The sequence below is a fragment of the Lissotriton helveticus genome, chromosome 11 (genome assembly GCF_964261635.1).
Source record: "Lissotriton helveticus chromosome 11, aLisHel1.1, whole genome shotgun sequence".
NCBI lineage: Eukaryota > Metazoa > Chordata > Amphibia > Caudata > Salamandridae > Lissotriton > Lissotriton helveticus.
In genome coordinates this window covers 552,554,031-552,566,393 of record NC_136072.1, presented here as the reverse complement: position 1 = coordinate 552,566,393, position 12,363 = coordinate 552,554,031, and the positions used below count along the sequence as shown (strand labels likewise).

At 52.1% G+C, this 12,363-nt stretch overlaps 1 protein-coding gene across 2 annotated transcripts in view; it reads left to right on the top strand.

Moving 5' to 3' along the window:
- The window catches only part of PLPP5 (phospholipid phosphatase 5), a 204,591-nt gene that overhangs the window by 132,498 nt on the left and 59,730 nt on the right, over positions 1-12,363 (top strand). The gene's annotated exons all lie outside the window — the stretch shown is intronic.

Genomic DNA, 12,363 nt, shown 5'->3' with positions numbered 1-12,363 from the left:
ACCACATTCAATTCCCATGAAGGCGAGGGAAGCCTGACAGGAGGGAACACCTTCTTCAATCCTTCCAGAAAGTCTTTGATCACAGGGATCTGGAAAAAAGAAGTCTGTGAAGGGCATTTCCTGTAGGCAGTCAATGCAGCAAGATGAACCTTAATGGAATGAACATTAAGGCCGGACTGCGCCAAATGTAAAAGGTAAGGAAGGATGACATCTTCCTTGCAGGTTGTAGGGTCATGGTTCTTAGACTGGCACCAGATACAAAACCTCTTCCACTTGTAAGCATATGAAGTCCTAGTGGAAGGCCTCTTAGACTCCTTCAGTATGACCATGCAATCTTCGGGCAGATTCAGATGGCCATATTGCACTATCTCAGGAGCCATGCCGCCAAACTCAAAGACGAGAGGCTGGGGTGCAACATCCGCCCCCCGAACTTCGTGAGAAGGTCCGGCCTGCACGGCAACCGAATGTGAGGAAGGAGAGACCGGTGAAGCAGGTCCGTGAACCACCACTGCCTGGGCCACTCCGGGGCAATGAGTATCATCCGAGCCCTGGACCGGGCCAGCTTGATGAGCACCACCGGAATCAGGGGAATGGGTGGAAAAGCGTACAGAAAGCTGTTCGACCAGCTGATCCATAGCGCATTCCCCAGCGTCCCCTGCTGGTAGTACCTGGAGGCGAAGTCTCGGCATTTTCTGTTTTCGGCGGTGGCGAACAGATCTATGTCTGGGGTTCCCCACCTCGCGAAGACGTCTCCTAGTACTTCGTCGTTTATGACCCATTCGTGGTTTTCCTGAATCAGCCTGCTCAGTGCGTCTGCCTGAACATTCTGCACACCTGGCAGATGGGTAGCCGTTATCGTCAGTCCTCTGGCCAGGAGCCAGTGCCAGATTGCCTGCGCCTCCTGCGACAGAGTGCGAGATCTCGAGCCCCCCTGCTTGTTGAGGTAGTACATCGTGGTAGTGTTGTCCGTTTGCACAAGCAGGGAGCTGGTCTGGAAGGACGGAAGAAAGGCCTTCAGTGCCAAGTGAACAGCTCTGAGTTCCAGGAAGTTGATGTGATACGTGGCCTCCACCGGAGACCACGTTCCCTGAATCTGTAGAGTCCCGGAGTGCGCTCCCCAGCCCAGGAGAGAAGCATCCGTCACGACAGTCTGCGTGGGAATGTCCTTGTGAAAAGGAACCCCTCTGAGGAGATTCCCCGCCGAACACCACCACTTCAGGGACTGAAGAGCATGCAGAGACAGTCGTATCCTGTCGTCCCAGGATCCCTTCCTCTGATCCCACTGGTCTTCCAAGCACTCCTGCAGCGGTCTCATGTGCAGCCGTGCATGCGGCGTCAGGAAGATACAAGAGGCCATCGATCCCAGTAGAGAAGACACCGTCCTCACTGTTGTAGATGGAGTCGTCATAAGAGCCTGAACCTTCCGAAGGAGAGATAATCGTCGCTCTTCCGAAGGAGACACGCTTGCTGACAGCGTATTGATGGAGGCTCCCAAGTACTGTATGCATTGGACCGGAGTCGGGACAGACTTGGCCATATTGATGTGCAACCCCAGCTTGTTCAAGAGAACGCACGTCTTCTGGAAGTGTGCTCGCGCTTCCGAGAAGGAGGATGCCTTGATCAACCAATCGTCCAGGTACGGGTAGACAAACACCTTGTTCTTCCGCAGGTGCGCTGCCACCACCGCCATGCACTTCGAGAACGTTCTCGGCGCAGACTTCAGTCCGAATGGGAGTACTGTGTATTGATAATGATTGGTGCTGACTTGGAACCGCAGGAACTTCCTGTGTTTGTGTGCAATGGGCACATGGAAGTAAGCATCCTGTAGGTCTATAGCACAGAGCCAGTCTCCCCGTTGCAACTGAGGATAAATCTGATGCAACGACAGCATGCAAAACCTTTCCCTGCGAATCCATTTGTTTGCCTGTCGCAAGTCCAGAATGGGCCTGAACTCGTTCTTGTCCTTCTTGCGAACCAGGAAGAACCGGGAGTACAGACCTCTTCCTCTTTGAGACAGAGGTACGTCTTCTATCGCCCTTTTCCTTAACAGGGTATCGGCCTCCACCTGGAGCTCCAGCAGCTGAAACCGCGAGCTGACCGGAGGAATCGATGGAGGCGGGCTGGTGAACCGAAGACTGTATCCATTGCAAACAATATTCAGCACCCACTTGTCCTGAGTAATTTTTCTCCACTCTGCCAGAAAAGATTGAATGCTTCCCCCTACCGGAGTGGGTAACGGATCCGGGGGAAGTAAGTACCTAGGGCCTAGACCCAGCTTGGCCCTTGGGCGCCGGAGCCGACTGCTGGCCTCCCCTGCCCCTCTGGCGCTTCTGGAACGGCTTACGGAACTGCTGTTGTTGCTGCGATTGTCCCGAAGCCTGGCCACGTCCACGGCCTTGCCCACCGAACCGCCGTTGGAAAGGGCGGTACGCCTTCTTCGCCTCCTTAGGCTTCTCGAGGCCCACAGCCGTGAGCGTCTCGGCCTCCGCCTTCATGCGGGCCATCTCATCGTCCGCATGCTTCCCAAAGAGAGTCTTGCCGGAGAACGGCAGGTTGGCCACCCTCTGCTGTGCGTCCGGTTTCAGGGACGTAAGACGGAGCCAGGCGTGACGTCTGTGGTTGATTCCATGGCAAAACCCATGAGCAGCCAACAGGGAAGAGTCCGCCGCAGCGCTGATGATCTGGTTGGCCACCAGCATCCCTTCACTCAGCACTTCCTGAAAGTCCGCACGCTGCTCGCGAGGCAAGTGCTCCGCAAAACGCTCGAGGGAGTCCCAGAGGGCGCGGTCGTAACGGCCCAACAGCGCCGTGGCACTCGCAGCCTTCATGGAGGTAGCGGCAGTTCCACAGACCTTTCTCCCTGCCGAATCCATCCACCTGGACTCCTTATCCGGGGGAACTGTGGACGACGGTGTGGCGGCATGTTGTTTGCGTGCCGCCGTCACAATTACGGAGTCCGGAGGGGGTTCCGCTCTCAGAAAGGCCGGATCCGAATCCGGGGCCCGGTACTTCCTCAGCAACCTCGATGGCGCCGCCTTCGTCACCGCGGGGGTGAGGAAAAGGTCCATAGCTGGTTCCTCCAGGCCTGGAACCAGAGGCAGGAGAGGGCGAGACAGGTGTTTTTGGTGCAACGTCTCAAATATCACTGATGTTTTAGGCGTGGGCACCGTCAGGGGTATGCCCAGCTTCGCAGCGCCTCTCAAGAGGACATCCTGGAACGCCACCAGGTCATCAATCGGGGACACCCTCGTGTCCGGTGATCCCGACAGGGTAGGAGAACACTCCCTGGAACCAGAGGATCTCGTGCGGGATCGAGATTCGCGCCTCCTATGGCGGCGTCTCGACCGCGTGGACGATCTGTGTCGCGATCTGTCCCGCCTTCCAGAGCGAGAGCGAGACCTGCCAGCCCGTGGCCGCCCCACCGGTTTCCGCGGTGGGGTCTTCCTTGGAGCCTCCTGGGGTGCAGGTTTTGGGGTCCCCTTAGGAGGTACAGGCAAATACGGCAGCGAAGTGGACCTCGGCGGAGGAACCATCGGCTGCGGGGCGGGCCCATGCGGAGGGACCGGTGGTGGCGGATCGTCCGCTGGAAGTGGAGGCAGGGGCGGAGGATCCTCCTTAGGAAGAGGAGGAGGAGGGACCTCCTTAGGAATAGGCTGAGGTGTCGACCGAGGCCGAGATGGAGTGTACACCGCAGAGTACACCGAGCCCGGTGACCCCTTAGGCGAAGGGGGCTGCGAGCCCGCCCCTTCAGCTGGTGATCGCTTCCTCTTGCGTCCCCCACTGGAAGCAGCGTGACTTCTGGGACTAGAATCCCTCTTGCGCCGCTTTGGAGAGACTGAACGACTCCCAGACGCCGACCTCCGTCTGCTCGACGTCGAGCGTTGCTTTTCAGGCGTCGAAGGACGTTTCCGGGACTCCGGCGTCGAACACCGCCTCCGCGACGTCGACCTCTTCTTCCTCGGCGTCGAACGCCTATCCCTCGACGTCGACCTCTTCCTCCGTGACGTCGTACGCCGCCTCCGCGACGTCGAACGATCCTTCCTCGACGACTAGCGTCGACGCCGCCGTCGAGATGCTCTCGACGTCGAGGAGCCCCTCGACGCCGACCGGTGCTTCGCCGGCGACCGGCGGTGTCGCCTCGACGGCGAGCGCCGATGCCTGCTCCGTCCATGACGTCGGTAAGAAGACCTCGACGTCGACGGTGATGACGTCGACGGCGGCTTCGTCAGCGGTGCCTTCGACGTCGAGTCGTCACGGCGTCTCGACCCGGAGCCCCGGGGAGAAGGGGAGCACACCGCCGTCATCCCTCTCGACGTCGACGTCGATGCCACCGACGTCGACGGAGACCGGGACCGCTTGCCGGATTTCCTGCCCCTGGGGAGCCCCCCAGAGGCCTCGGCAGAGGCAGAGGGAACCTTCCCGGACTGCCCAGACCCACCTGCAGCCTGCAGACGCCTCTCCTCAAGGCCAGACAGCCTGATCCTCGCCCTTTCCTTCAGAGTACGAGTGGTAAACTGCTGGCAGATGACACACGCCTCAGGGACATGATCTTCAGGGAGGCAGACAATGCAGACCTCATGTGGATCACCCTTGGCCTTCTTCCTCCCACATGCTGGACACTTCACAAAGAGTCCAGGCATTTTAGAGCCCTAAAACACCTGAAGCAGCACACAGAAGAGAAAGAGAACACCAAGAGAGTAAACTGCAACACTTTTAAACCACAAAAGTGCCAAACTATGCAATAAACCCTTGAAACAAGGGAGAGCTCAATGCCAGGGTCCTGTAAGCAGGAGCCGGAAAAAAGAACTGAAGTCAGTTGGACCTGCTATGCATTCTGGGATACTGGGAGAAGGTTCTAGAAGGTTTCCTTAAAGGCACAGTATCCTTTTTAAGCCACATAATGGCAGCCTATGGGGCTTGTCTGTCCATGCCTTCCTCTCTATCATTCCAGAGTGTTTTTAAGGGTAGAGGCAAGTTTCTCTTGGTAGAAACTGGGCTGGATTTCTTATGTGTGGTGTTGTTTGGTGGAATTTCTAGTTGAAGTTATGGACAATGTAGCCTGTGTTATAGGCTGCATTATTTGTCTTTAAATTCATCTATTAAGTGTCTTTGCAGTTCCTGCATTATTTTGACAATTTAAGAGATTATTTTTGATTGCCGGGGTCCATGCACATGGGCGGGACTATTCACTAGATTATGACTATACACAGAGATCCCCTACTACAGAACTCGATAATTACTTTTTTTCTAACGAAGGCACAGTGCAGCACTAGGGTACACTTTGGGAGGCGGGCAAAGCTACAATTTGGGTCTACGCTAAAGGACTCCTTAAACGCAGGTGTCAGACCCGTGAGCACCAACTCTCTCAACTTGAAGCTAGGGCGCTCCGTATGGAAATGACGGGAGCGACGACGGAAGGGGAGGCAGAATGCCGACAATGCAATTAGTGCGGGAAGAAATCAGAAGTACCTTCATTGAGTCAGCTAAATTGATCTGGAGATCTTCAGTTGCTAGGGTGTATGGGTGGGGAGACAAACGGTAAATTGCTCCATTGGCTTGCTACTCATCCCATGGCCTAACGAATAGTCCCCGAAATTCGAGACGCACAGGGTGAAACCTCCCGTACACCTGCAGCAATTGTGCAGACCTTTGCAAACTGTTACAAGACACTGTACTCGACAGATCCCACAAACACACCAGGTGATAGTTCAACCTTCCTGCAAAATATCCCTCTCCCAAAGCTATCCGAGATTGAGCAGAATACCATGGATGAGCCTATCACTACAGAAGAAGTGAGTGAAGCAATCTCCATGCTTGCCACTCACAAGACCAAGGGCCCAGATGGACTCCCTGCGGAGTATTACGCTGCGTTCCGCGAAACTCTGATCCCACGACTCCATGCCCTATTCGAGGAAGCTATAGAAGATGGGTCGCTCTCCTTCATCACTGACACAGCCACCATTGTGGTCATACCAAAGACGCACCATCCCTTGGTTTCCTGTGCACAATATTGCCCGATCTCCCTCATTATTATCGAAGTCACAATATATGCAATGATTTTGGCCACTCAGATGAAAAGAGTGTCCCACACCCTCATAAACCCTGACCAATGTGGCTTCATGCCGCACTGCAGCACCCGTCATTGCCTTCGATGCCTGCATTTGGCTCCTTATACCATATATGGCCTTAGTTTTACTTGACTTCGAAAAGGCCTTTGATACAGTTGACTGGGGTTACATGCAAGACTTGCTAATAAGAGCAGGCTTCGGACCCTATTATCAAAAGATGGTAGGAATTATTTACTCTAACCCTTCAGTGAGGGTCCTTATAAATAAGACCCTCCAGCTTATCGCAAAAAAAAATCGCAAAATCGGCCGATCTGTGGAAGTGCCGCGATATTTGGGCAAAAGCCCGCGAAATTTGCCGTTTCCGCCGTTTCCGCCTTAGATTTCGCAGCGAGAAGGAGCGAGGAGGTCGAGCGGGGTCTGACTAGGTCGCAAAGATGCATCACATGATCGCGTGGTGCACCACGGCAGGCATGAGGTACGGTAGTGATTTAACTGTGAGCAAGGGTTTTAACTGCACCCTCTTCTGCAGCCGGATATTAGGGGGCCTGATGGAGGATTCTTAATAATGCTGCGGGTGATAATGAACGCGGCTGCTCGTCTCGCCTGCTGGGAGCAGACAAAGCCTTTGTTGGCCCAACAGGCGAGCTTCCGGCTCCGAGCAGCGCGTCCACGTCCAGGTTGTAATGGCAGCGCCTAAATAAACCCAGGATGGCTTCGAACGGCAGAACAGCTGCTTTTGTTTTTTTTTTTCATTTCAGAAGCGAGGCAATCGGAGGAGTGATATTGGGAGCTCATTTGTAAGGGGTGGCAAATGAGGCTGGAAACATTAAGCATTGGCAAGCAGTTTGTAGCACCCGGGGGAGGGATAGGCAGTAGTTGTCATATGGAAAGGGGGGGGGGGGTGGTTACGAGATACAAAACAGGGAGAGGTGAGGAGAGAGAATGGAGGGAGAGACACAGGAAAGAGAAACAAGAAGAGGGGTGAGTTACAGAGCGGGGTGGGGAGGGGAGAGGGGAAGAGAAGGAAGTGAGGATAAAGAGAGAGGGTATGAGATACAAAATGGGAGAGAGCGAAGTGAGGGGAAAGAGTGGAGGGAGAGAGGAAAGGGAAACAGAGAGAGCGGGAGAGGGGGTGAGATTGAGAGGAGGGAGAGGATGGGTGAGGGGAACAAGGGGAATTGAGGAGAAAGAGAGAGAGAGGGTAAGAGATACAGAGCTAGGGGATAGTGAGGAAAAGGAGAGTGGAGGGAGAGAAAGAGGAAACGGAATCAGAGAGAGGGAGAGAGAGAAAGGAAAAAGAAACAGAAGGAGATGGGGTGCGACATATGGAGGACGGGGTGAGGAGAAAGAAGGGAAGAGAGGAAAGAGAATCAGAGAGCGAGAGAGTGATGTGAGAAAGAGAGGGAGGGATAGAGGTGAATGAGGGAGAGAGGGAAAGAAAGGGCAGTGAGAAAGATCAGTGAGAGTGAGAAGGAGAGAGGTCAGTGAGGGACAGGGTAAGGAGAGAGAGAAAAAAGGAGTGGGAGAGAAAGCGAGAGAGATAATTGGGAAAGAGAGGTGGGAGAGCAGCGAGAGAGAAGCAGGAGATAAGCACAACCGAGGTGGAGGTAAGGCAGGGGAAGGAAAGAGGATAAGGAGGAGAGAGGAGTTGGAAAATGGGGAGAGCGAAGAAGCAAAGAGAAGGTGTGGGTGATAGGAAGGGGACATGAAGGAAAGAGAGGCGGGCGAGAGAGGAGGAGAGTGTGGAGGGAGGGGAGAAAGGAGGTGATAAGAAAGAGATAGAGAAAAGCGAAAGAGGGAGACAGACAGAAATGTGGGAGAGAGAATGGAGAGAGAGGACAGGGAGAAAGAGAGGAAGAGAGCGGTCGAAGATGAGTGAGTGAGGAAACAGAAGGGGAAGAGAGAAGAGGGCACGAGAGCGGGTAGAAAGGAGAGAGATGGTAGAAGATGTGTGTGGGGGTGTGTGCGTGTGCTTCATGTTAAATAACAAAAAAAAGTAAGATATTTGTGTTTGTTGTAGGAAAAATGGCCACATAAAATGCCGCAAAATTGCCGCTAAATTTCCATATTTGTGCCGCTAAATTTCCATTTTTGTGCCGCTAAATTTGCTAATTCATGCCGCTATATCCTGGGGGGGTCTGATAAATGGGGCGTTGCCTGAGATTTTCTCGATCGAGAGGGGGACCCGACAGGGATATCCTCTCTCCCCTCTTTCTTTCGCCCTTGCGATCAAGCCTGTGGCCTATCCCATTCGGACGGATGACCGGGTGCAAGGCTGGCATTGGCAGGAATCTCAGGAGAACCGAATCGTGTTTTATGCAGACGATGACCTTTTGTACCTCGCTGATCCAGCCCGATCCAGGCAGATTCTTGCCGATCCTTCACTCATTTGGGCGTGCATCTGGATTACGCCCCAACCCACTCAATTCCATGGTGGTGCCCCTTCATGCCTGCAGGGAATGCTTCGACTGGCAGACAACCATGCCCATACGAAGACTATCCTTTAAATACCTTGGTATCTGGGTGTCCCTTCTCCCAAAGCTGACCTGGTCCCTTAACGTCGGTCCACTTCTCCAACGCACTAAAGATGACTTAAGTAGATGGCAAAAACTCCCTCTTAACCCTCTTGGGAGAGTTGCCTTCGTCAATATGATGGTCCTACCCCCGCCTCTTGTATGTCCTCCAGAATCTCCCGATCCATCTCCCTCGCAAACTGGTTTCGCGATCTAGATGGGGTGGTTACCAACTTCCTTTGGCGGGGCTCAAGAACGCGTCTAGCTCTCACAACTTGCCAACGAACCACATACGAGGGAGGAATGGGCATGATGAATACCTTTTTATATATCTCGCCACTCGCCTCCTGATAATCCATGATTCGTTTAACGGGGATGGTCGGATCCAGCATATGGGCTTGGATTGGGACGTCTTGGATTCTCTCAGGCGCATGCAATGCTGTACAGAGCCCCAATCCCTCAGGCCCTACCAATAGTCACTCGTACGGCTTTCCTAAAAGGAGAATCTGCACTGAGGCACATCCACCACGACAACAGAATCACACTACAAACCCCACTATGGCACGGCACAGCACCTGGCTGCGGAAGGTGGGGACTCTGACTGGTTTTCAAACGTGGGACCTGATGGGGATCACCTACCTGGGAGACGTTTGGAAGGGAGAACATTTGTCCTCCTTCCAGGACTTACAACGCACATACTCCTTGCACTCTACGCAGTACTTTAAATATCTCCAATTACGTCATGCCCTTGCCACTCAAATCCCTAACTAAGAGTCATTTCTCGAATTCAGCCCATTAGAGGCCAAAATTCTCATGGGAGACCTAGGGAAGGGAGGGATATCCCAAATATATCGATCCCTGATAAACAATACTCCATCCACCCTGGACCCTCTTAGAACCAGATGGGAGGGATGGGTGAGCCCTCTGGAGGACGAGGATTGGAGGGATGCTCTTATGGCCAGTGGTCCCTGCAATGTGCGCGCCCGAGTGCGTGCACGTCTGTTCTTCCGAGCGCGCAGTGCTGCGTGTGGAGCGAGCACCCACAGCACATCCCGGGAGATCATTTGCGCCGCCGCTTTCATAATGTGAGCGGCGCAAAAAAATAATTTCCTGGTTGCTGTGGCTCCTGCACTTGCTGTATTTCCTTCTTAATGAAGCGCGGCTGGGGGCTGTTGATGGGCCTTTGTGAAAATATTTGTTAATTGCAACACCGTAATGCGCTGCAATTAACATACATATTTTCACAAATGCCCACAATCAGCCCGCAGCCGTGCTCCTTTAACAGAAGAAATGCAGCAAGTCCAAAAGCACAAAGTGTGCTTTACATGTCGTTTTTTTTAACTTGATGCATGTCTTTTCTTAACGGAGCGCGGCTATGGACTGATTGTGGGCCATTGTGAAAATATTTGTTATTTGCAGCACAATACGTTGCTGCAGTTAACAAATATTTTCACAATGGCCCACAATCAGCCCACAGCCGTGCTCTATGAAGAAAAATAAATGCTGCAAGCACAAGCATGAGCGATGGTAAGGAGGAGGGGAGATGATCCAGAGAGATGGCAGAATCCGGATGATTATTTTTCTCTAGGGCAGATGTGCCCCCATGGTGGGCATTTCTTTTCACCGCCTAGTGGTTTTTGGGAGCTGTAGTTCTAGGTCGCCTCATTGGAACTCGCTTTGGATGACTTAGTAGTTGGTAATGCTTTGGATGTAGAAACATAGAATAGAGGGGACAGTAGAGAAACTCGTAAGCGGTCTGAACGTAAAGGGACACGTTAACATGTTATGACTGGGGAGCTGGACAATGGGCATTGGAGGGGAATGAGCTCAGTGGTATGTAGGGTAAAACATAAGGTAGAGCGGAGAGGAAGAAAAGTGTACTGTGGGGAGGGAGACCGGGATGGACTTTAAAGGAAGCACTGAAAGAGTATAGCAGGTGGGTAAAGATGATCATGAGAAAGAAACTTGAGTAGAGATTATAAAAGACGAGGTAACAGGTGGAGCAGTGTCGACTGCAGGCATCTGAAAAAATGGAAGTCGGGAAGAAAGTGGAGTTAAGAGAAAGCGGAGATTTGAGCATAAAGCCCAAGTGGCCTTAGTGGGGATGGTGAGCGGATTGTGTTAAGCGTTGGACACTGGGATGAGGACGGGGGCGCAAAGTGGAGGATAAATAAATGAGTGATATGGGGAGAGGTAGACTTAATAGGGGTATTAAAGACGGTATAGGTTTTGGAGAGTGGAGAGAGAGTTCTGAAGAGAAATAGGTAAGGAAGTGAGGTGAGGGTGTATGGAGGAGGTTTGGTGGACAGAAGAAGTGAAGAGGACAGTAGTTAACCACAGCGAGAGTTCCTTAGCTTCCACAAAAATTAGCATTTGCGAGATTGTAAGAACCCTTCCTTATAAAGCCAAACTCAAAGTTAAGGGGGAGGAGGTTTTCGGACGTGTCACGTGACGAGGGTGCATAATGTTGCCACCATAGACGAAGGATGGCAGGATGTTCCTCCCAGTACGTACTATCAAGGGAGCAAGCATCGATTACTAGAGAGACATTAGTTTGTTATGTTATTGATCTCTGGGTATGACACTTCCTTTCAGTCTCTTGCTGTGGAGCTTCAACATGTTGGCTGTTAGCGAAAGTATAGGAGAGAGGCTTGTAATAGCATTCACACGTTTTGGGCCTCATTGAGAGTGTTCCACTAATTTAACTGGTAATGCCGCACCTGGCAAACTCGGATGGTAGGAAGCCATGGGTTTCTCAGTTACAGCCCTACAAGATTTACCATTAAATCAATATTTTTGTATCTGCTGTTTGCCAAGACCGTTTGTTTTTAATACTACGTGTATAATGCACAACAAGATAGATAATGTATTTAGTTGTAGGGGCCTCATTAATCTGGCCTTCTTCATCCATTCAAATTTCATATTCCACTATATTAATTCACCACTAATCCTTTATGGGTACCAGAGTAGCGTGCTACTCGCCAATAAAGCGTTTCAACAACCCATCAGCGTTACAAGCGCTATATAAATGCAACCCTTTTTCCCTTTCCAACCCTCCCCAACCTTTCTCAATCCAAATCACTGACTAAAATATCCACCACTCAAACCACTTTCATATTTCACTATACTAATTCAACACTAATCCAAAAAAAAGCGCCACAAAACCCCATCAGGGGTATCAGGCGCTATATAAATACAAACCCCTTTCCCTATTCTATACCACCGCCAACCCTTCTCTAGCCAAATAACTGAATAACATATCCACCACTCAAATTACTGGCATATATTAGCGAAGCTTAGCTATGGTTGCAGATGCTCTGCACTTTCTCATTTCGAACATGACACTACCCCCCAGAACTGGACTGGCCTTAGCAAGAATCGAACGTTGCCTGGGTGGCTGGAATGGTGAGGGGCAGTTTGGTTACAGGGGCAGTTTTGCAGCGATGCTGCAATATGGGCCCTCAGTAACAAAAGCACCAGTTGTGGGGACCGGTTTTAAGCAGTAGTGCTTGACACTTGCCTGCCCCCCTACACCTCGCCCCTGGTTGGTGGGAGCTGATGTGGCAAAAATATCTAAATACTGGGTGTCAATCACAACGGAATTAAGTGGCATATTGGGGTGGGAGGTGCCCCTTAGTCGGCTTGCGCTTCTTCTGCGGGTGATGGAGGTAATGAACGGCTCCTGAGCCGACAAGTTGTTTCTCGGAACAGCCATGTTGATTGTTAAAAGAGACATTGCAGTGGCCTGAAAGGACTCAGTCTCCTTCTGTTTCAAAATGGCG